This window comes from Schistocerca gregaria, chromosome 10 (genome assembly GCF_023897955.1).
Source record: "Schistocerca gregaria isolate iqSchGreg1 chromosome 10, iqSchGreg1.2, whole genome shotgun sequence".
In the NCBI taxonomy this organism is placed as follows: domain Eukaryota; kingdom Metazoa; phylum Arthropoda; class Insecta; order Orthoptera; family Acrididae; genus Schistocerca; species Schistocerca gregaria.
In genome coordinates, this window is record NC_064929.1 from 86,881,913 (window position 1) to 86,908,452 (window position 26,540).

Sequence of the window (26,540 nt, forward strand, 5' to 3'; positions counted from 1 at the left end):
ATAATTCATAGGACTGCAGAAGGGGGATCTCAATAGCCACCAATATTTCAACAGGAGCACACACACTATGATTCACCAGGCACAACTGCAGCAAGTAAACACTATGTAAGTGAATTTAAAACCTCTATTTGTGGACAAAGCCTGGAAAGATAGCAAAGGAAACACGTTATACACATTAGTGCATCACACTATCAAATATAACAACAAAACAATCAATTATTAACAATGTAATGTAAATGGATAGACAAAAAACATCCACGCGCTCTTGCAAAGGTTTAACATTCGGCTTCAGTGGCTCCTCCTCCTGGCAGAAGATTTGAAGGGGAGGAGGAGGGGTGACTGAAAGAGACTGGAGAGGTTTAGAAAAAGGGGTACTTGTCCCCCAGAACCCCAGGTCAGGGGAGACTTGCAGATTGGGATGTGAAGGGAAGACTGATTGTAAGGGACTGCAGTGGATGAGGTTTGAGAACCTGAGAGCTTAAAGGCGGAAGACAGGGTAATATGCAAGACAGAGATTACTACTGAAAGATTGTGTATGAGCTAATAAAAGTAAAAACTGTCATTGTATGTAACAGGGATGGGTCGAGGATAGGAAAAATAGACATGGCAGAAAATGAGAGTTGTACAAAACTTAAATGGAGTAAAGAAAGGAGTAGTTACTGTGAAGCAATGCGGAGATGGAAGCAGTTAACATAAATTATGACCAGGTAGTTGGCGAGAACCAGGGACATGTTGTTGCACCAGTTCTCACCTGTGGAGTTCTGAGACACTGGAGTCTGGGATAAGAATCCAGATGACATGTGTGGTGAAACAGTCACTGAGTTCATGACTGTCTTGTAGAGCATTCTCTGCTACAAGATATTGCATGTTGCTGGTATAGACCCTCTGCTTATGTCCCTTCACGCTGATTAACTACTGGGTGGTACTTCAGCCGACGTAAAGGCCAAACTGTTTAAATAACAGATGGTATATGACGTGTGTCATTTCATAGGTGGCTCTCCGTTGATGGTACATGGTTTGCCAGTTACAAGGCTGGAATAGGTGGTGGTAGGAGGACCCATATGGCAAGTCTTGAAGTGGTGACAGTCACATGGATAGGGGCCGTAGAGTAGGGAGAAGTGTTCGGAAGGAGCATAGCATCTGACAGGAATGATGCAGAGATTTGGAGGGCACCAAAGAGCGCAAGCTCGGGTTAGGAAAGGATTGGGAACGAAATTGGCCTTGCCCTTTCAAAGGAACCATCCTGGCATTTGGCTGAAACGATTTAGGAAAATCACAGAAAACCTAAATCGGGATGGCTGGAGACGGGATTGAACCGTCGTCCTCCCGAATGCGAGTCCAGTGTGCTAACCACTGCGCCACCTCGCTCAGTATATTCTATGTGTTGTGGGCAAATTCCCAGACTGAATGTACCTCATTTCAGGGTATGATAAAGGGAAGTCATAGGTCTCTGGGTAAGGGGGGGGGGGGGGGCTTTCCTTGGGTCCGTAAGTCCATGATCTGGTTTTAATACATTAATCACATCATTGGCATATGGACTCATGGTGAGGTTGAGCAGTTAAAAAAAATGGCTCTGAGCACTATGGGACTTAACATCGATGGTCATCAGTCCGCTAGAACAACTTAAACCTAGCTAACCTAAGGACATCACAAAACACCCAGCCATCACGAGGCAGAGAAAATCCCAGACCCTGCTGGGAATCGAACTCGCGACCCGGGCATGGGAAGCGAGAACGCTACCGCACGACCACGAGATACGGGCGACCAGTTAAAATTTCTGGACTCTAAATACCTTCTCCCAATTAAATTTCACATAGTCCTACCCTGAGGCCCATGTCACTTTTCTAGATGTTGATCTGATCCTCACTGAAGATGAGTTACACACTTCTGTCCACATTAAACCTACTAACAAACTAAATGATGATGGCGTCCTCTTAGGTAAAATATTCCGGAGGTAAAACAGTCCCCCATTCGGACCTCTGGGCAGGGACTACTCAAGAGGATGTCGTTATCAGGAGAAAGAAAACTGGCGTTTTACGGATCAGAGCATGGAATGTCAGATCCTTTAATGGGGCAGGTAGGTTAGAAAATTTAAAAAGGGAAATGGATAGGTTAAAGTTAAATTTAGTGGGAATTTGTGAAGTTTGATGGCAGGAGGAACAAGACTATTGGTCAGGTGACTACAGGATTATAAACACAAAATCAAATAGGGGTAATGCAGGAGTAGGTTTAATAATGGATAGGAAAATAGGAATGTGGGTAAGCTACTACAAACAGCATAGTGAATGCATAATTGTGGCCAAGATAGATACGAAGCCCACACCTACTACAGTAGTACAAGTTTATATGCCAACTAGCTCTGCCAATGACGAAGAAATTGAAGAAATGTATGATGAAATAAAAGTAATTATTCAGGTAGTGGAGGGTGACAAAAATTTAATAGTCATGGGTGACTGGACTTCTGCAGTTAGAAAAGGGAAAGAAGGAAACGTAGTAGGTGAATATGGATTGGGGCTAAGAAATGAAAGAGGAGCCCGCCTGGTAGAATTTTGCACAGAGTACTACTTAATCATAGCTAATACTTGGTTGAAGAATCATGAAAGAAGGTTCTATACATGGAAGAACCCTGAAGATACTAAAAGGTATCAGATAGATTATATAATGGTAAGACAGAGATTTAGGAACTAGGTTTTCAATTGTAAGACATTTCCAGGGGCAGATGTGGACTCTGACCAAAATCTATTGGTTATGAACTGTAGATTAAAACTGAAGAAACTGCAAAAAGGTGGGAATTTAAGGAGATGAGACATGTATAAACTGAAAGAACCAGAGGTTGTACAGAGTTTCAGGGAGCGCATAAGGGAACAATTGACAGAAATGGGGGAAATAAATACAGTAGAAGAAGAATGGGTAGCTTTGAGGGATGAAGTAGTGAAGGCAGCAGAGGATCAAGTAGGTAAAAAGACGAGGGCTAGTAGAAATCCTTGGGTAATAGAAGAAATATTGAATTTAATTGTTGAAAGGATAAAATTTAAAAATGCAGCAAATGAAGAAGGCAAAAAGGAATACAGATGTCTGAAAAACGAGATTGACATTAAGTGCAAAATGGCTAAGCAGGAATGGCTAGAGGACAAATGAAAGGATGTGGAGGCTTAACTCTCTAGGGGTAAGATAGATACTGCCTACAGGAAAATTAAAGAGACCTCTGGAGAAAGGAAAGCCACTTGTATGAATATCAGGAGCTCAGATGGAAACCTAGTTCTAAGCAAAGAAGGGAAAGCAGAAAGATGGAAGGAGTATATAGAGGGTCTATACAATGGTTGGTTGGTTGGTTTGTGGGGGTTAAAGGGACCAGACTACTTAGGTCATCGGTCCCTTGTTCCACGACCATAATAATACACGAAGAAAAGTCCAACAAGCAATAAACACATAACGGAGACGACAAGGGACGACACAGTACAAGAAAGACATAGACGAAGACCAGAGAAAAGAGATTAAAAGACACACAGAGTGCGACGGTCATTGGCCGACCATGAAAATAAAACTGGAAAGGCCAACAACCAAGGGACACATTAAAACACCACAAACTAAAACCCCAGGCCAAAAGCCACAGTCGACACTAAAAAAATAAAATAAAAAGGGACTCTCATATTGAATGATAAAAACCCCCTGCTCGAATAACTAAGTCAGCCATAGTAGAGTCATCGGTTAAAAGAGCAGGGAGTGTATCAGGCAGCGCGAACGTCTGCCTGAGGGCAGTTAAAAGTGGGCAGTCTACTAAGACGTGTACCACGGTCAGGGCCAATCCGCAGCGACAGAGAGGCGGGTCGTCACGGCACAAGAGATACGCGTGCGTGAGCCGGGTATGTCCTATGCGGAGCCGGCAGAGGACGACAGCGTCCTTGCGAGACCCCCGCATGGAGGAGCGCCACACACTGGTTGTCTCCTTGACTGCCCGAAGTTTGTTGGGAGAGGGCAGGGTGCGCCACTCATCACGCCAAGCAGCAAGGACCTTCTGGCGCAATACGGATCGGACGTCACTCTCTAAAAGACCGATCTCCATGGCCGGGGAACTGACCGCCTGTTTCGCCAGTTCGTCAACCCGCTCGTTACCCGGGATGCCGACGTGACCCGGGGACCAAACAAAGGTAACAGAGCGGCCGCAACGGACGAGAGTATGGAGGGACTCCTGGATGGCCATCACCAGACGGGAACGAGGGAAACACTGGTCAAGAGCTCGTAAACCGCTCAGGGAGTCACTACAGATGACAAAGGACTCACCTGAGCGGGAGCGGAGAAACTCTAGGGCACGATAGATGGCAACCAACTCGGCAGTGTATACACTGGAGCCAGCTGCCAATGACCGTTGCTCACAATAATCCCGTAGAGTGAGAGCGTAACCAGTGTGACCAGAGACCACCGAACCGTCGGTGTAGGCCACCGCCGCGTTCGGAAACTCGGCCAGGATGGAAAGAAAGCGGCGGCGGAGGGCCTCCGGAGGCACTGAGACCTTCGGACCCTGTGCCAAGTCGAGCCGAAGGCACGGTCGGGGCACACTACACGGGGGCAGACGGAGATTGGCCCGGAAAACAGGCGGCAGAGGAAAAAAGTCAAGGCCACGGAGAAGGTCCCGGAGGCGAACCGCAATGGGACACCCTGACCGGGGCCGCCTGTCTGGAACATGGACGATCGAGCGCGGGAACAGGAGACGGTAGTTTGGGTGCCCTGGCATGCTATAAACGTGCGCGGCATAGGCGGCCAGAAGGCGGTCACGCCGGAACCGCAATGGAGGGACACCAGCCTCCACAAGTATGCTGTCGACGGGGCTTGTCCGGAACGCTCCCGTGGCGAGGCGGATCCCGCAGTGGTGTATGGGATCCAGCAATCGCAATGCTGAAGGCGAGGCAGAACCGTACGCCACACACCCATAATCAAGGCGGGACTGGATCAGCGCTTGATATAGGTGGAGGAGGGTGGACCGGTCGGCACCCCACCTGGTGTGGCTTAAGCAACGGAGAGCGTTTAAGTGCCGCCAGCATGTTTGCTTCAGCTGCCTAATATGGGGCAGCCAAGTCAACCGGGTATCGAACACCAGTCCCAAGAACCGATGCGTCGTGACCACAGCAAGAGGTTCACCGTCAAGGTAAAGGCGCGGCTCAGGGTGAACTGGGCGACGCCGGCAGAAATGCATAACGCAGGTCTTCGCGGCCGAAAACTGGAAGCCATGCGCTACAGCCCATGACTGCACCTTGCAGATGGCACCTTGCAGCTGCCGTTCAGCAGCGGCGATGCCACTGGAGCTGTAATATAGGCAGAAGTCGTCCGCATATAAAGAAGCCGCGACGGTCGACCCCACCGCCTCAACGAGCCCATTGATGGCAATTAAAAACAGGGACACACTGAGGACAGACCCCTGTGGGACCCCGTTCTCCTGGACCCGGGAGGAACTATGCGACGCAGCTACTTGCACGCGGAAGGAACGATACAAAAGAAAATTCTGAACAAAAATCGGGAGCGGGCCCCTAAGGCCCCACCCATGAAGTGTGGCCAGGATGTGATGGCGCCAAGTCGTATCGTATGCCTTCCGCATGTCGAAGAAGACGGCAACCAGATGTTGGCGGCGCGCAAAGGCTGTACGGATGGCAGACTCCAGGGAGACCAGATTATCGACGGCAGAGCGGCCTTTACGGAACCCACCCTGAGACGGAGCCAGAAGGCCCCGAGACTCGAGGAGCCAACTCAACCTCCGGCTCACCATACGTTCCAGCAACTTGCAAGGAACGTTGGTGAGGCTTATGGGGCGATAGCTGTCCACCTCCAGCGGGTTCTTGCCAGGTTTCAATACGGGGAGGACTATGCTTTCCCGCCATTGAGACGGGAAAACACCCTCGACCCAGACGCAATTGAAAAGATCTAGGAGGCGTCGCTGGCAAGGCACTGAGAGGTGTTTCAGCATCTGGCTGTGAATGCGGTCTGGTCCAGGAGCCGTATCAGGGCAAGCAGAAAGTGCGCTCTGGAATTCCCATTCGCTGAAAGGAGCATTGTACGACTCCGCGTGGCGCGTGTGAAAGGAAAGCCTCCGACTTTCCAACCGCTCTTTCCGGGAGCGGAAGGCCAACGGGTAGTTCGTTGACGCGGAACACTGAGCAAAATGCTCTGCTAACCGGTCCGCAATCGTGTCGGAGTCGGTGCACACTGCTCCATTCAGCGAAAGCCCAGGGACAGAGACAGGTGGCCGATAGCCTTGGAGTCGCCGAATCTTGGCCCAAACCTGCGATGCAGAGGTACGGACGCCAATGGTGGAAACATAACGTTCCCAGCACTCCTGCTTCCGTTGGCGAATAAGGCGTCGGGCTCGGGCGCGGAACTGTTTAAAAGCAATGAGGGTCTCCAACGACGGGTGCCGCTTATGGCGCTGAAGAGCCCGCCGGCGATCTCGAATCGCCTCTGCGATCTCGGGCGACCACCACAGCACAGTCCTCCGCCGAGGTGACCCGGATGTACAGGGAATCGCAGATGCCGCCGCAGAAACGATGCTGGTGGTGACCGACTGAACCACCGCATCAATCGGATCAGTGGAAGGAGGTGCGATCACTGCGACAGATGTAAATAAGTCCCAATCAGCCTTATTCAGAGCCCATCTGGAGGGGCGTTCAGAAGAGTGACGCTGTGGCAGTGACAGAAAGATGGGGAAATGGTCACTACCACATAAGTCGTCATGGACCCTCCAGTGGATGGATGGTGAAAGTCCGGGGCTGCAAATAGAAAGGTCAATGGCCGAAAACGAGCCATGGACCGCACTAAAGTGGGTCGCCTCTCCCGTGTTTAAAAGGCAGAGGTCAAGCTGTGACAGAAGAGTCTCGACATCTCTGCCCCGGCCAGTAATCGCGGCGCTACCCCACAAAGGGTTATGGGCGTTAAAGTCGCCCAGCAACACAAAGGGAGGCGGCAGTTGTCCTATCAATGCAGCCAACACATGACGAGAGACATCACCATCCGGCGGAAGGTACAAACTGCAGACAGTAATAGGCTGAGGCGTCCACATCCTTACAGCGACAGCCTCTAAGGGTGTATGAAGAGGCACACACTCGCTGTAGATAGAGTTAAGGACGTAGACGCAGACTCCACCAGACACCCTCTCATAAGCTGCCCGGTTCTTATAATAACCCCGATACCCTCGTAGGGCAGGGGTCCGCATTGCCGGAAACCACGTTTCCTGGAGGGCAATGCAGAAGAAAGGGTGACTGCTGACGAGTTGGCGGAGCTCAGCAAGGTGGTGGAAAAAACCGCTGCAGTTCCACTGGAGAATCACTTTGTCCATGGGCGAAATAGGCGTAAAGGGACCGAGGAGGCAGATCACGTCACTGGGTCACCTGCTGTCACCGATCGAGGACCAGTACAATCGGCGTCCTTGGCGTCTGAGGGTATGGCGAGATCCAGGTCCTCAGCGGACGCCAGGATCTCCACCTCACCCTCAGACGCAGAGCCTGTATGGAGCGGTGGGGTGGATGCCACCGCGCGTTCCTTGGCCTTAGAGGCCTTCTTCTTCTTCGTCTTCTCTCTCTGCTCCTTGGGCTTTACTGGCTGGGAGGGCTCCACCGAGTCAGTCTCCGGGACGGAGGAGGAGCGGGAAGCCCTGCGACCAGCCGCTGGCCTGCTTTTCAGCCATTGGCTGACGTCACCCTTCCCAGAGGTGGAAACCTGGGAAGGGAGGGACCCGAGGGATCCCTTGCGAGAGAGAGTCGCCGAAGAAGTCGGACGCTTCTCCGGCTTAGAGTTGGGGACTTGTGTCCCCGATGGTTGGGGGGTCGTTGCTCCTGAGGTAGGTGGTGCAGGAGCAACAGATGGGGAAGTGCCCCCCACCATCAAGGGGGCAGGTGTAGTATTCCGGCTCAGAGTGTTCAGTGGAATCGGTGCAGCAGATGACAAAACTACTGTTTTGGCAGCGGTGGCATAGGAGCTGGTCAGAGCCACAGGATGTAGCCTCTCGTATTTCCGCTTAGCCTCAGTATAGGTCATGCGGTCCAGGGCCTTATACTCCATGATCCTTCGTTCTTTCAGTAGAACCTTGCAGTCTGGCGAGCAAGGGGAATGGTGTTCGCCGCAGTTCACACAGATGGGAGGCGGCGCACATGCAGTATTAGGATGTGAAGGGCGTCCACAATCTCTGCATGTCATGCTGGAAGTACACCGAGATGACATGTGGCCGAACTTCCAGCATTTGAAACACCTCATCGGGGGAGGGATATAGGGCTTCACATCACATCGGTAGACCATCACCTTGACCTTTTCGGGTAGGACGTCACCCTCGAAGGCCAAGATGAAGGCACCGGTGGCTACCTGATTAGCCCTCGGACCCCGATGGACGCGCCGGACGAAGTGAACACCCCGCCGTTCTAAATTGGCGCGTAGCTCGTCGTCTGACTGCAAGAGTAGGTCCCTATGGAATATAATGCCCTGGACCATGTTGAGACTCTTATGGGGTGTGATCGTGACGGAAACATCCCCCAACTTGTCACAAGCGAGTAACCGCCGTGACTGTGCAGAGGATGCCGTTTTGATCAATACTGCCCCAGAGCGCATTTTGGACAAGCCCTCCACCTCCCCAAACTTGTCCTCCAAGTGCTCGACAAAAAACTGAGGCTTGGTCGCCATAAACGATTCCCCATCGACTCGTGTACAGACTAAATAGCGAGGTGAATAAGGTTCGCTGCCAACCGTAGCCTTTCGTTCCTCCCATGGTGTGGCCAGGGAGGGGAACGATTGTGGATCATATGCCTGAGCGTTGTATTGAGGCCGAGAACGCTTAGAGACTGCTGGCGGCTGGCCGCCAGCAAGAGATGATGTACCACGCTTCATCGCGGGTCATCCGCCCTGATGCCACCTACTCCGACCAAGGGCCCTCCCCACGGGCGCCACCCAGCCTCAGCAACGACCACCTGGCGGGATGGCCATTGCCGGGAGTCCCGATGCCCCAAGGAGACAGGCATCTACTCCTTGGCATACGCGGGGAGTTAACGGCGCAGGCATCAGTAGAGCGATCCCTGTGTTGTCAGGGGGCTACAACCGACAGGGTACATGGCGGCCCCACCACAACGGACTGGCTACCGTGCTGGATTTCAGGTGAAATGTAGTCCATGATCGTCATTGGCGCATAAAGCGACACAGCAGAGCAGACTGCAAAAACCGCACCCAAGAACAAAGCCACGCCCTAGAGATGGTGAGTGGACAGGACAGCTATGCGACGACGACCAACCAAGCTAGAGATGGTAATGAGCGATGGACACATTGCACCTTGTAAGGCGCCCTTCCCCAATCAGCTCGCTCTTCGGAAGAATTTAGAAGATGGAGGTCAAACCCGGTAGGGGACCATCACATAAGGCCGAAACGTTTGAGACTCCTTTCAGTCGCCTCTTACGACAGGCAGGAATACCGTGGGCCTATTCTTACCCCCGAACCCACAGGGGGTGGTCTATACAATGGCGATGTACTTGAGGACAATATTATAGAATTGGAAGAGAATGTAGATGAAAATGAAATGGGAGATACGGTACTGCGTGAAGAGTTTGACAGAGCATTGAAAGACCTGAGTCAAAACAAGGCCCCCGGAGTAGACAACATTCCATTGGAACTACTGACGGCCCTGGGGGAGGCAGTCCTGACAAAACTCTACCATCTGGTGAACAAGATGTATTAGACAGGCGAAATACCCTCAGACTTCAAGAAGAATACAATAATTCCAATCCCAAAGAAAGCAGGTGTTGACAGATGTGAAAATTACCGAACTATCAGTTTAATAAGCCGCAGCTGCAAAATACTAACCCGAATTCTTTACAGACGATTGGAAAAACTAGTAGAAGCCGACCTCGGGGAAGGTAAGTTTGGATTCCATAGAAACACTGGAACATGTGAGGCAATACTGACCTTACGACTTATCTTAGAAGAAAGATTAAGGAAAGGCAAACCTACGTTTCTAGCATTTGTACACTTAGAGAAAGCTTTTGACAATGCTGACTGGAATACTCTCTTTCAAATTCTGAAGGTGGCAGGAGTAAAATACAAGGAGCGAAAGGCTACTTACAATTTGTACAGAAACCAGATGGCAGTTTTAAGAGTCGAGGGACATGAAAGGGAAGCAGTGGTTGGGAAGGGAGTGAGACAGGGTTGTAGCCTCTCCCCAATGTTATTCAAGCTGTATATTGAGCAATCAGTAATGGAAACAAAAGAGAGATTCGGATTAGGTATTAAAATCCATGGAGGAGAAATAAAAACTTTTGAGGTTCGCCGATCACATTGTAATTCTGTCAGAGACAGCACAGGACTTGGAAGAGCAGTTGAACGGAATGGACAGTGTCTTGAAAGGAGGATATAAGATGAACACCAACAAAATCAAAACGAGGATAATGAAATGTAGTCGAATTAAGTCGGGTGATGCTGAGGAAATTAGATTAGGAAATGAGACACTTAAAGTAGAAAACGAGTTTTGCTATTTGGGGAGCAAAATAACATTTCTGAAAGTATTTGTATGGAGTGTAGCCATGTATGGAAGTGAAACATGGACGATCAATAGTTTGGACAAGAAAAGAATGTTGTGTAGGCTAATGTTTATGTTCACACTATATATGAATGCTCTCTTATGGTTAACTCACTTTTCATTATAAATCCAAAACTGCAAGGTAAATTTAGAAAATTTGTAACAGGTAATGGACCCATCTCTGATGGGTATTTTGATCCTAAAGAGCATAAAGTCATCAAAAATGCCTCCTCCCCCCCCCCACCCATCTGCTTAAGTTAAACCCTTGGTCTCCTAGATATGTTTTCTCCTGCGCTCTAGAGGAATCAATGTTAATAGTAACTTGTGCTTCTACCACCATTTAATGGAGTGCATACATTGCCCACTTTCACTGTTACATGTTTTGGCAACAAAGATTTTGCAGATGTCCAATAGACGTTTTGATCCTGCAGCCACTATGAATCAAGACACAATGGAATTAAATACCTTAGCTGTCAATGTACATTGATTTATATCAATGGAGCAAGTTGAAAACTTGTGGCAGACGGATTCGAACTCAGGTCTCCAGCTTACTGGGCAGATGTGCTGACCACTATGCCACGTGGACACAGTGGCCATCACACGCACATGGACTTACCTAGATCACTTCTTCTTAGGCACAAATTCTCAACTTATACCACATACTGATGCACTGCCCTAGCTCATTAGTTGTAGAGGCCGACATACTGGTCAGCGCATCTGCCTAGTACTCTGGGGACCACGAGTTCGAATGCCGGGGACTTCGAATCCCGGTCCAGCTCAAATTTTCTTCTTGCCTCATTTATATAAATTAATTCCTGCTGGCAATTAATGTATGTAATTACTATGTGAAAAGGTTTTGCACTGCATTACATTTTTCATTATTTTGCCAAGATATTGTCAGATAAACCCTTCAACTTATTTTTGTGTTCTTCCACAGTAAGATTCAAGTATAATGTTTATGATCAATCCCTTCAGATGTTTGGTTAATTTATTTGGTTAACAAAACAGAAGTTGTCGTTGTGTAAACTGCACTCCTTCAGTTGCCTGAAGCAGATCTCTTACTTTTTCGTGTTTGAAGTCTCCCTATGTTAGTACTAACAGTTATTCTCTCGGAATTCTAAGATAATAGTGGGGAAGGAAGATCAAAGAAAGTGGTCCTTCTAAAATGATAAGCTACAGTACACAAAAAGATGGGATGGAAAATGTTCAGTACACAGTTGTCCAATATGAAAAGCAGTACAACCGAGGAAGCAGCAAAAACATGTAGACTTACAATTTTGGGTAAAAATTTGACGAGCCGATTTAGTATTGCCTTGGTATGGAAGTTTCTTTCATTGGGCTTACTCATAATGACATGGTGAGCATTGCTGTATAGTTGCCAGAGAATTAATACTGAACACCCGGAAATACGGAAGCGTCCGATCCCGCCCGTCTGCTTTTACCCACGCGGTCACAAATATGGCGGAAACGACCATAAACCACGATTCCAATGTGGCGCATATAAAGTGGTTACGTACACATTATGAAGACGAAAATACATCGAAATACAAACACAAACACACACGTTCCATAAAAAGCCTAATCACACTAATGGGACAAGCGCAGAAATTGGGTTTTTTTTGGGGGGGGGGGGGGGCAAACTAAATATTAACAAATTTAGACACCCACCCCCATACAAAACCACGCAAAACGACGAAAAAACCGGCATCAAAAAAACCCCAAATACCACTAAACAAAATATCATCTGGAATCGGACACTTCCCTTGGCCTATATAGCTCAACAGCAGCTCCCGATCCCATAAATTAGGATCAAACAGCTCCCTTCACCTATGTAGCTCAAAAACATATTCCGATACCAATACCATTAACGGCCACACATTTCAATAAAACATTACCCTCGACCCCAACACACACACTAAAAACAAGAAAATTAAAACTTACCTCAACAAAGTTCCGGCGCTACAACAATCACACATGGGCACTCACACACACCTGTACTTACCCCTATACTTCATAAACTCTGAACACACTTCACGGCAGTAAGAAAACCATCTATACTAAAAATAATAAGTCACCAGTACAATCTCGTGCATGCCCAACCTAGACTTCTCGAACCAGGAACCGCGCTGTATGGGACGCCAAATGTCGTCTTTGCGACAGCTCCACATATAACCGTCTCTGGTCCGAGACGCCGGAACTTTAGCCAAATTCATTTCTTCGCCACAAACAGAGCATTTCACAACCTCGGCAATTAAACCGAAAAGCTGCAAAAACTTTATCAGCTCCAAAGGAGTGTTCCCCACCATATCCCTCAGACACGCACTATTAATTTTATACGTCATATCCATTTCTGAACGAAAACAACAAACGATTAATTTTACTAAAATTACCACACAACGTACAGCGAACAACACTAAATTTACCTTCATACAAAATCGTGAACCTGAACGTACCACCAGAGGGCACAACAAACCACAACACGACATCTAGAAACACACTACACGCACAAACCAAACTCCTCGCCGTCATGACGTCACACACCACAACACCCTTACGTCACGGGTCAAAGCCGACACGCGGGATCGGACGCTTCTGTAGACCCACATTCAGAAAGAAAGCCTGTAGGGATTTCTACTACAGGACTCTTGTTTTCAGCAAAGGAGACAGAAATTCTATAATCTTCTGATTGGTGCTATACCACACTTAATCTGAAAATAGATTGTGTACTCTCTTATTTGATAGCAATTTCACATTTTATTTGGTACTACTATGATTATTTTTTGCAGGCTCCAATTTTAGCAGTTATTTTCAAAACTCACATTTTTTAAAATAATTTTAATTATTTTTTTAAAGAGTATAATATAAATGGTAATATGAAGTAAGTATCCTGTGCCTTTAAAAGTGGATTTTTACTACTTTATTTCTAAAATAAAAAAGAACTTGCGGGTCTCGTTTTCGGCACTTTCCCCTCTGTACTGTATACATAGCACAACCACAAGAGTGTGACCCAGGTCGAAAAACGCCATTTTTTAATTTGTCACTGAAAAATACGTGTGGAGTGCCAAACATACACAAAAAATAACGGAATTTACTGCCAACAAAGCTTACTTTAAACTTAAAGAAAGCTTATATAATTTCAATTTAAGTTTTATATTGCGTAAGTAGACTTTCTCAAATATTGGATTTTTTGAGTTCTGGTACTGGACTTGGCTGCATGCAATATATAGTCGGTGAACTACGAAACCGCAAAGTAATGTTGAGGGGGAGGGGGGTGGGGGGGGGGGGGGGGGTTCTCCACAACTACTAACTTTACTGGTCATTCATTCAGTTAAGCATTTACAAATATCTTTTTTCCACAAATTCCACCTGAAGGAATGTGGAACGATTGAAGTTAACTCTCCAAAAGCTGTTAGTAGGAACCACTGAAGGCTGCTTCTATAAACTATGAACCACAGCCAGAACTTATATTACTTAAAAACTTGAAAGGGGTAACTTACCAATGCCCATACTTAGTTTTCACTGGCAAATTTAACTCATTGAGTGCACTTTGTTTTAAAATTAAATCTTGCAGGACGACATCACCTAGCAAATTATTGAATAACATGTAGGGGATTACAACACATAAAAAGAAAATACATGCCGTACCTTACGGAAATTGTTTACAATAGCGGTACGCGCCAGAACTACGACGCACCCAATATCGCCATGCTCACCTCCAAATATTCCGATTTGCAACTGGGACTGGTTCAAATTTTCGACATAGTTTCCGAGAAAACGATTCAAAAGATCTGCTACGATGTTTTCTAAAACCATTCTCACATATCAACCACACAGCGCTCCCAAAACTGACTTGCTAAATATGGGTTGGAGTAACTTTACAGTTCATAACGACGCCCGCACGAATGCCCGGATGACACTTCCTGCTACAGAACCTGTTCTCAGGGCACGTGAACTCGTGAACACAGGACAGGTGGTAAAGCTTGTGGATGGTTGGGATTTTGCGGAACTTGACATTAGGATTTGTATACACCACAATGTCACCCAACCTACCTGCTGTCCTCTGCCGAAACCTGCGACAGGCTGCGACGCACACGTCAGCAGGCAAAATGCGGTTCTACACCTGTTAACCCGTAGCTGGACACTCGCGTACTAACGAGAATTGGGTCCCGCTTTTAAAGAGTCTTACTGGTTACTTGTACCACAACGAAATACGCAACTTTGCAGTGTGCTTAATAGCACTGCTTAAATTGCTGCGTGAGGAGAGAAAAAGCAGTTAAATATTTGTGACAACCAAGATTAATGATTTAATTGACGCTCGGTTTAATCTAAATCTACATCTGTACTCTACAAACTACCGTCAGGTGCATGGCATATGGTACATCCCATTGTACGAGCTGTTACGTTTTTTTCCTGTTCCATTCACGAATGAATCGCGGGAAGAATGAGTTTTGAATGCATGTGTATGTGTGTGTGTGTAGTAGTAGTAGTAGTAGTAGTAGTAGTAGTAGTAGTTATTCTAATCTTATCCACATAATCCCTATTTGTGTGAGGGTTGTAGTATATCCCCACTGTAATCATTTTAAGCCGACTCTTGAAACTCTCTTGATTGACTTTCTCAAGATAAATGATAATTAATTGAAACCCTCAGCTGCCGACAGGTATTATTGACATACCTCGATGGAGACAGTTCAAAATGTGTGCCCCGACCGAGACTCGAACCCGGGATCTCCTGCTTACACGGCAGACGTACTATCTATCTGAGCCACTTAAGACAGATGAATGGCGCGACTGCAGGGACTTATCCCTTGCACGCTTCTCGGGATAGTTTATGTCTGTCTACAAGAGTCTGACAGTTCAGTTCTTTTTTAGTATCTCTGTGACACTCTCCAAAGGATTGAACTAACCTGTGACCATTCATGCTACCCTTCTAAAGAGAGTGGTCAAGTACTTTGAGCGAACAAGCTGAGCTACTGTGCCGGCTAAAGTTCGGCTATGGAAGCGGGCTTGGAACATAACAACATACCTTAAATTAATAATCGTGATTGTCACGGATATTTGACTATTTTTTATGAATATATTACAAATTACGAGGTCGTGGTTAGTTTGGGACATGCTTGTACACCTTCGTTTGCTGCGAATGTGTGATGCATTCGATGAATAACATAGCAGAATATTGTTAAATGACATTTCACAAAATGTTTCGAAAACATTGATCATGTGAAACAATTCGCACTTTTCTCACATGACATACTGAAATCTTTGGATCAAGGCAACCAGGTAGATGCAGTATTTCTTGGTTTCCGCAAAGCATTTGGCTCAGTACCACACAGGGGCGGTGGAAAGGGGGGGGGGGGAGGCTATGGAGGCTATACCCATCTCCCCATGGAGTATCACATTACACCGTACAAAATGACTACAGAAATCAACGAATATATTACTCCAACAGAGTCAATCATTTTTTTAATAATTATGTAGCAACATAGCTTACAATGTATTCGAAATACATTTTATCAAAAAAATAAGTGTGAAAAATAGCTTACTATCTAAATCAATAAATATCATTTAAGTTAAAATAGGCGTCTTATTATTCATTAAAACGCGTTTTTTACCCTGACCTCCAAAACAGTTACCAAAAACTACTTTAAGCAACACTAAATTTTACCAGTTTGTCGGTATATAACCCAAACTCTCCTTTTATTAAGCGATATTCCATTCCCCAACCCCTCACAATCACCAACACCGTAGCCCTTACCTGGACCGACTTCTAGACTCTCTCCTGGTACCACACGTACGCTTCTTGTCAAAAGTACGATCATATGGGGTGCTCGTAACACAACTGAATTACGTTTACATACTCCTTCAAACAAAACGTTACAAAGTGAAGCAGTGACATGCAGTTACTGTTACATTTATTGGCAGCAGTGGATTCCAATCGAAGTTGTACATCTTTGTTTCATTTCAGAGCCAGTTATAGATCAAATAGTTCCTTCAGCGTCTCTCTGTCTATAAACCTACACTTTCTTTCACCCCTATTATGCATCTGTCTTTATTTCTTTAAAAGTTTCTTTACAATGACTGTACATCATGGAGATTCCCTCGAATTATGAGCTGTTCTACTGGATACGTATGTATTCAGTGCATGGTCAACTATTCTTTTATACATGAGCCATAGTTCCTCTACATGCTCCTAACCTGTGCTGTTCCTCACTGAGATATGACACTACTGATTTTTTTATCTAGGTGACCGAACATATATATCTTTCTGCTTGGTTTAGTTGTCCTTTGTATTTTGGTAATTATTGTTGCCACAACTCTGTCGTGTTCACTGGTACCAGTTTCAATGTGGACATCCTCAAAGATATCACGTCTATGTTTTGCCATAAGATGCAACTATCTGTTCTAGGTAGCTTTCAAAGAAGACATTTACTAATGTTTCACAGGATGTCTTATCATACCCAATATTAAGAAAACTGTAATTTTTCCAAATTAATTGTTGGATGATTGAAGTCTCCACCGATGATGACTGTATCATTAGGGAACTTATGTACAAGTGAACTGAGGTGTTTCCAGAGTTTTAAATTACATCTGTAGATGTCGTTCCATTCAACTCAGAACCAAAGGGCCACGATCAGTTCTGGAGACAAGGCTGCAAATTGTGAGATTCATTGAAACTCCATGTTCAGGGCTGGTCTCCTCAATGACAGGCATCATTAGTTCTGTGTCCCACAATCTACAGTTGGTTGCACCTTGTTTCCTCAATGTCTGCTGGAATAGCCTCTTCAAATGTTGAATGAGGACCTCAGGCATACACAATGAGTGCACCTGCTGTGCTTTCCTGTTCATTGCTGCCATTTCCCTTTGGGTACCATCATTCGCTGTATATTAGAACTGCGGAAGATTAAGAGACACATACCCTTTTGCATTTGCCTTCTCCTGGCACCAGGCAAAGCAGATTTCCCCAAAACAAGTGAATTGAGTTCCACTGGCTCAGTTTCAGTTTGAGTGAAAGACAGTACCTCAAACGAGTTTGTTGGGGAGATCAGTACAGGGCCCTGAGTCCTCCCTGTTCCCTTTCCACCCTGTACAGGGTGCCCAGATCTACCACTGATATGCCACTTGCTGTCAAGTGGATGTCAGATCCTGTACTTTCTATGGAGGAGACAGGATCCACAGGATAGGACAGTATCTGATGTACCTCTGGTACCGGTATTATCACAGGTGCACAAGTCTCAGGAGTTCTTCTAACACACCAATTTGCAGCACCTGCCAATCATTTGACAGTAGTTAGAGCAATTTCCAGCAGCCATACAAATGTCATCCAGCTCACCCTATGCTCGAGAACAGCATTCATAGTGGGCTAAAATTTCATGTAATGTATTACAAGGCAGTGAACAAATGCTGGTAACTTTATATTAACCTGCTGATTATCTTGTGATCTGTTGAGGTAAAAAGTTACTAATTCTCTGTAAGAATTGAAGTTCACAGACAAAATGAGGTTCCTATTAAGGCCACACAAAAAACTGTGATAAAAATTACTAGTTTCCTAAAATGTTTTGAGGTAAGTTATATTTTTTACCAAACCTGAAAGCCGAGTAAATTTATGGTAAATGGAGGCAATGTATAGGTCTACTCCTAGTTAAGGGAAAGCTAGATATACACCAATACGTTAGAAGATCTGCTGCAGTAACTAAATTGCATATGCTGATTTACTACAAACTGCTCGTAGAGGATGCAACACATAATAGTATCTCTCAAAAACTCTCAAAAAGGCATGTTTAATTGTGCTGATATGCAATGAAATTCAGGGATGATGTATTTAGAATTGTGAACCACAAAAGCTGATTTGCTTCAAAATACGATAGTAGTACGTATCCAGAGCACTGGTACTAGTAACTTACGAAAATATAGTTTTTTAAGCATCACAATTGTACAATGTTTTTGAATGAAGATAAGCCCGCTATTGTCAAAAATTTTAAATGAGCACAATTAAGTTTAAGCTTACAATTGAGAATAACACTAGGAGTTTATTGCAGCACTCAAGGACGTTCATATCTTCACAATATAACACAATACAAATTGATACTGATACACTCAATGAAGAATATGCATAAGTGACATGAACAGTAAAACATGTGAATCTAGAACTTCAAATCAGCACATAAATCTTACAAACATGGTTCCACACAAAGTAAAATTCCAAAGCCAGATTGTGCCTATATATAAACGTTGCATATTGAACAGATTTTTCGCTTAGATGTTTCTACACTGGCATGCCGTAGAAGAATACTGCAAACACTCGGAAAATCACTAAAATGTTGAACACCACAGAAGTATATATATATATATATATATATATATATATATATATATATATATATATATATATATATATATATGGGGGGGAGGAGGTCACGTGGGGGGGGGGAGGAGGTCTTATGGGACCAAACTGCTAAGGTCATCAGTCCCTAAGCTTACACACTTTGTAACTTAAACAAATTTACACTAAGGATCTCTCTCTCTCTCTCTCTCTCTCTCTCTCTCTCACACACACACACACACACACACACACACACACACACACACACAAACGAAGGACGACTCGAACCTCTGATAGGGGGAGCCGCATGGACGGCGACAATATGCTTATGATCGTGGAGCTACCCCACATGATGGAAACGTGTGTCTTCTGCCTGTTGCAGCCTTCACTGACTCAAGCCTTGTAGAGCATATTATTTCATTAGAAAACATCATTAGGTATGGCTCAGATGGTGCAAATCCTTCTGTTGGGAAGCACAATTCAGTGTCCATTCGATAAAAGAGTTTCTACCTGGAATAACATTAACAAAATGCAATTGTCATTCAAATCGCTTAAGTGATATTGATGGATGGAAGGCACTTACAAGTCGTCATGAAGGACATGCAAGAGATGTACATAATTACTTGTAACAAAGTTGTGAGCAACAATTTCAGCCAGATCAATTTAAAAAAATTATGCAACTTAAAGTACATAAAATACTACATCAGCACAGACATGTTGGCTTTCACTTCTTCCTGTGTCAAATGAATCTTGGAGAAGTAGACTGCATAAATTTTATTTATTATAGATCAGGGAGCAATAGAAAAGGTAAGGCCTTAGGGATCCTAAACTTGCCCCATGATAAATTATTAAACTGTATTTCTAATTTATAAAGTGGAGTTTGCTCAATTTTAACACAATGGATGCTTATTTCCAATCTTCAGAAGTGTAGCACTAAACTTAAAGAAGCAATTGGTAAAAAAAATTTAAAATTCAGTTCTTGGTTGCTTTTCCAAAGTTCAAATTTTTCTTTTAGTTGTTTAGCTTTCTATTTTGTTTAACTTTTTTAACAACTACTTCATCATACTTTGCAAACATTTATTAAAGAAGAAAAAATGGTGAGCATTTTCATTTACATTTTTAAGAAATGTTGTGTTTTATTTCTAAACTTATATTCGTTTGATTTTCTAGACATATCTATTGTTAAAAAACCAAATTCATCATTCCAACATTTGCTACACATTTCTTTAAAATTATCAGACTTTAAATCTCCACCTACTAATTCATGATAAATATGATTTAAATTTGTATCATCTTGACTATATGTATTTAAAAAAATTAAATTCTCCGTTTTGGTATTTTTTAATAAGTTTGAGCTAGGTAAAAACAATCTATACCTTTGTGTCTGCCTCCACTAAATACTCTCTAACAAAATAGTCATTTTTAGAATATAGTCATCAAATACAACAACTGAATTTTCTTTACATTCATCTAATGGAATAATTTCTTCATTATTTTCAGTTGAACTAATAATATGTTTATTAACTTTATGTTCAATTTTTTTACATTGTTTTATAAATTCTTGATACTTTGGTTGATCTAAACTTTTTGAATAAATATAAAAATGTTTAATTTTATTCCAATTTAACCATCCTGAAGCAAAAATATAATTACCAATCATTAATGTTTTTTCACCACCCACTTGGTCCAATTATTACTCACCTTATAGAATTTGGTAAAAGTTGTCCATATTTGTTTTTTAAATTATTTTCTGGAATTCTTACTTTAGGATCCCAATGTGTTATGTTAATTTAATATTTTTTTATTTCTTATTTATTTAAATTTTTTTATTATTTATATTTTTCATTTATTTATAGTTATCCATTTATATTTTTACATTTATCAAATTTTTACATTTAGTAAATGAGCCACCTCACACAGTCTAAGGACAGCTTTGCCTGTCACCTATTTCAACTTAGTAATAAATCATCTGTATTTAAAAATGTGATAATTATAGTAATGTTTCAGTACTTGGTTTTTATTCAACATTCCTAACACCAAATATTAAAACAAAATATAATAAACTTTATTGTGATGTAGAAATGATAGAAATTCCGGTACCTAAATATAGTTTTTACAATTTAAAAAATTTATTCATTCGAAATAACCTAATATACATATTAAAGCAGATGACAATTTAAATATAATTATTATTGAAAGTGATGCACAATTACATATGGATTTTCAAGATAGAATTGGAAATTTACTTGCTTTAATAATCAATTTGTTTTACCTAATGAAAAAGCTGTAGCTAAAGATGTTACAAAAATAATTCCTTTTGAACTAATAAATATAAATTGTAATCTTGCTGATAGAATGTATGTAAAACATAATGACCATTTTCATAAAGAAACTAATATTATTGCTTCATTTAAACATAATGCTGAATCTGGTGAACCAAAAATATATGAATCTAATTATTCTGTAACAGTTCCTATTCTTGATACAATCAATATTTAGAAGTTACTATAACTAATGAAAATGATAATTTAATTCACTTTAATGGTGCTACTGTAAGGGCTATTTTAAAAATATCTTAATACATTTTCTCCTTCATAAATAAATAAATGAATAATTGCTAAAACAATTAGTGATAGCTGCAGCAATCTTTGACTGTGTCATGAATAAAATTGAAAGTTATCAGTTTTGTTCATTTCCTTTTAATGAAAAAAACAAAAATAATTTGCATGTTCATGCACAATTATATATGAATTTTAATATTACTGGGAATGATAGTACAGATTATCCAACTTATAATGGAAATTCAAATAAAAAATTAATTGAAAATTATGTAGCTAAATTGTTTGACTTTGTAACAATAAAAAAGGAAATAATATATGATCTACAATCGAACAACTTTTTGTTTCTCCGACAGTTTTTTACATTTAACTTCATCTGTTACAGATAAAATAAGTTCAGAAGGACATATTCTTAATACAGGAAAAGTAAATAGTAAAAGAAATTAGTACTTAGTAATAATCAATTAGTTGATTTGTCATTATTTGATCATGTTAAACTACTGAACATTTATTACAAAAATGCTAGAAATGACGTTTTTCCTGGAGATATGTGGAATGTTAATCCAGAAAATAATTTTCTAAAAGCATATGATGAATTTTTAGATTTGAAACGAATTACTTTACTAAAATCAAATACTGATAGTAGTCCATTTAGGTTTATAAATAATTATCCAATTTATGTATTTAATATGACACATAGAAAGAATGTTGTAACTACACAAAAAAAGAACTATGAATCTTTGTCCAAATTTTAATGATAAAATTCCAAATGTTACACTTGCGCATGTAATTATGTATGCTAAAAAGAATCATATGTATGATGCACAACACAGATTATTTACTGAAAATTTTTAATTATTAACATTTGCTTCTCTATAAATGAATGAAAAACTTAAAATAGTAATAAAAGTGTTAACTTCATGCTTATATACATTTCTGAAACATTTCAAGATAAAATAAAATAAAAACTGAAAATTATAAAATAATGTACTTTGTTAACTAATACATTTTAATTGATTTACTTATCTTCATATATGTAAGAAAAGTACTTTACTTTACTTTCAACAAAAAAGTTTCAACTATTTTCTCAAAACGATGTAATTTTATTAATGTAGTACAATTGTATTGAAGAGATTATAGCAAGCTTATGGCTGCTAAAACAGAAAGTAAATAATTTTATATATTTAATTTATTATATATTTATTACAGTCAACTATGAGAAATGTATGTAAAATAAGTGATATTTTATTATAGTTACTATTATATTATTATAATTACTAGGTGAAGGGATAGTAGGATGATTTTGTAGGTTCAGGATAATTAATTCAATTTTGTGAAAAATAACAAAATTGTGAGTGTTAACAAGCAATTTTTTATGAAATTGAGCTATGAGCCAAAACCTATAAAATCATCCTACTTACAAAGAATAAATTACAGTGAAAATTCCTTAGAACATTGACAACATGACAAAATGGAATACAAACAGCAGTATAATACCATCCATGTTCTGTGGATAGCCCGGTATTTGGCTGTTTTGATTGCTGTTTTGTGTGTTTCAGCAAGATCAATCACAGTACACCTTTCCTGCAGACTAGCAGATGTTGGTCCTGCATGTTATCGCATTGGCAAATTACGTCATTACTGATGACGCCCTATTTCCAGAAGCTGAATCTGCATCCCCATTCTCAGCCTCTAGACCGTTTACGATGTCATAGTATGAATCGGCGGCTTCTTGCCTCAGACAAACATTCTCGCCGAAGTTCTGCTCGGTTTGGAAGCATAGCAACACACTCTTAAACCATACATAACTTTATGACAAATATTTAAAGCGATTTCACATTTTTCCGAAACAATCCTACATCTCGAACTCCCATGAACTCATAACGCCCAAAACAAATTATAGTCATAAATAACAAGGAAAAAAGGGCTAAAATTTACTGAATTTATATCGAAACTACTTATAACAGGAACGGCACAAATTTAATTTTACGTTACAATAACTTACTATACAGGGTCACAATTACTGAACTATATTAAAATAAATCGCCATAACTTCTGAACGGTGTGCGTTGTGACGTTCAATCTGCACAGTTGGCCATGAGGCATGATGGGAGTTAATATGAGATATGAGCTGTACAGTTTGGTTTAGCGACAAAGTCCGCTTTCATTTCGAACGGTTCGTCAATAAGCAAAACTGGCGCATTTGGGGGACTGAGAATCCACATTTGGTGACAAGAAGTCTCTTCACCCTCATCGGGTGACTGTGTGGTGTTGAAGTGTCCAGTCACAGAATAATTGGTACGATATTCCTTGATGACACAGTGATTACCAAACGGAATGTGAAGGTTTAGGAAGATGATTTCGTCTCCATTATCCTAAGTGACCAAGATTTTCACAAGGTGTGCATCATGCAAGACAGACCTCACCCCATCGAAGCAGGAGAGTGTTTGACGTCCTGGAAGAGCATTTTGGAGACTGCATTCTGGCTCTGGGGTACTCAAGGGCCACTGGCATGGGCCTCGGTTGACTGCCACATACTGTGTATCTGAACACATGTGACTCCTTTTTGTGGAGCTACATTAAAGACAAGGTATACAGCAATAATCCCAAAACCATTGCCGAGCTGAAAAAAGTCATTCAGGAGGTTATCGACAGTTTCAATGTTCCGACGCTTCATCAAGTCATGCGGAATTTCGCCATCTTTTCTGTGCCACATTATCACCAAGACGTCACGCATATCGAACATGTCATAACGTAAATCCGAATATCTGTAGTTACGTTAACATGTTGAATAAAGTGTGTGCACGCCGTAATTTGTAACTATTTTATGTATTTTCATATAGTTCAATAACTGTCATTTGTTTTTGTTAGCAAAGTTTGCCGGAAACCTCATTCACAGCCTCATAGTGGTGTTACATTGGCGCGAAAGCTGAGCATACATCATCTTTCAGATGCAGAAACATGCCTACCAACTTTCGTTTAAGTAGCACATCTCTTTCTTGGTGCTGCGATCATTTTTTCCATCCGTATACTTTCGTATAAAAGATGAGAAATAAAGATAACGGAAAATTTGAGATTACAGATAAATTTCCTGGGAAGGATTACGCAACAGCTTCGTATATAAATGAGCTACCCATTTTATTTTGCAGTTGATGGTTAGCTTGTGCTGGGATGATATTTATCGTAAAAGCAGAGGAACCAGTGATTTTATCGGCATCTTGCACACATTATAAATCACGCATTCAAAGCAGCAGAAAAAAAGCTTTCGTCGGGGTACGAAAAAGGCGAGTATGTTCCTCTTTAAAAGACTGACAGAAAAGTGGACAACTAGCGCCGTCAGTCCTCATTCCGCCTTCCCCCCCATCAAAACTTATAGCATGTGAGCATATTCGCGCTCTTTTAACACAGAACATTCTAAATCCTTTCACCTAATCGTCCTCACTGTCTATAGTTTCTCTCTCTCTCTCTCTCTCTCTCTCTCTCTCTGAGAGAGGGGGAGGGGGGGAGGCCTGAGAGGAGGGAAAAGAAGGGACAGGAGGAGCAGATGTACTGGAGAGGGTGAGAGGAAAAGCAAGGGGGCGCACCAAGGGGCAAGTGACGAGATATGGAGAGGGAAGGCAAGTCCGAAGGGAGTGCAGAGACACAGAAAGGGAAGGGAAGAGGAGGGGAGAGGGAGCCCCAAGAAGGGATATGGGAGAGGTGTGGTTATAGTTGGTAGGAGGAGTAGGTATCAGGAAGAAGCTCATCATCCAGGAGGGATAGGCACTGAAAGTTGCATTGGGAAAGGAGGCAGAGTGCGTGGAGATGGTGAGATAAAGGTGTGATGATAAAGTAGTGGTTACACGCTGGTGGTGCAGAGGATAGAAGACACCAAGGGGTGGGGGAGATCGGATCTGCAGATGTCGTACAAGGTGTGGATGTGTTTGAGCAAAAGAAGAAGATATGGGAAGGGGATGAGTTCGTGGAGGATCCACATGGGGGATGGGAGGCAGATAAGGAAGGCAAGGTGGAGTGCATCGTGTTCAAGGATTTGGAGACCCTGATAGAATCTGGATGGGGCAGAAATCTAGGCGACGCTGGGGTAACAAAGAATGGGATGAATCAAGGATTTAAGTGTGAAGGATGCTGGAAGGACGCGGTCCCCATGGCTGGCCGGACACGAGTTTCAGGAAATGGAGTCTACTGTGGGCTTTGTTATGGGTCATAAGGAGATAGGAAGTCCAGATGAGGTGACGTTCGATGGTGAGGCCATGGTATTTCAGGATAGGAGTGAGGTGGATATGGTGACCATAAATGGTAGGGTAAAAAATTGTGGAGCCAGAAGGAGCGGGTGGTACAACCTACAATGATTGCCTGGGTCTTGGAAGGGTTGATGCAAAGTAGGAAAGCTTCATCAGTGCACTGTAGTTGCATGCCTCGTGTACCCAATACTACTGCCATCTGCTTCACTATGCCATTCCTTTTGTCACCTCAGTGTATACTGTAGCACTTCATTCCACATATGGTCCAGGTTTCATCAAGCTAAATTACACATGACACAAAAGTTATTTTCATCCATTAGTTTTGCAAGCCAGCATAGATTCTGTCACCTACATCGCTGTAAGGAATATTATGAAAGCGAAATATGATAAGTGTACAGCAGCCATGCATGCGGATTTGTTTCATTGTATCACGGATGTCCAGCACTCAATATTCACGCTTTTCCAGGCACAGAAGGTTGTGGGATACTAAGTGATTCTGTTAGTAGGCATCTGAGGCAGAATTAATGTGGGTAATCGTGAGGTGAGTAGTGACTCTGAGATGGGATGTCATTAACAGTCAGACCGTGAGGTGCATCGATGGGGCTGCGTCAAACAGATCAGTCGTCCCATGTGACAGGAAGTGAAGGGGGCAAGGCAGGAGGCATGGGCCCTACTATGAGCTGCAGATCTGGGTCATTGGACAGTGTGATGTACCTCTGTTCAGGCCTACCTTTGCAAGTAAACCAATGGAGAAGGGGGAAGCAAATTTAGATGAGATGGGAGATAGGTTACTACGAAGAGAATGTGACAGGCCACTGAAACAAGGGTCACGAATTAAACGACGTTCCCTTAGCGCTCTTGATATCTTTAGATAGCCTGTCATGACAAAA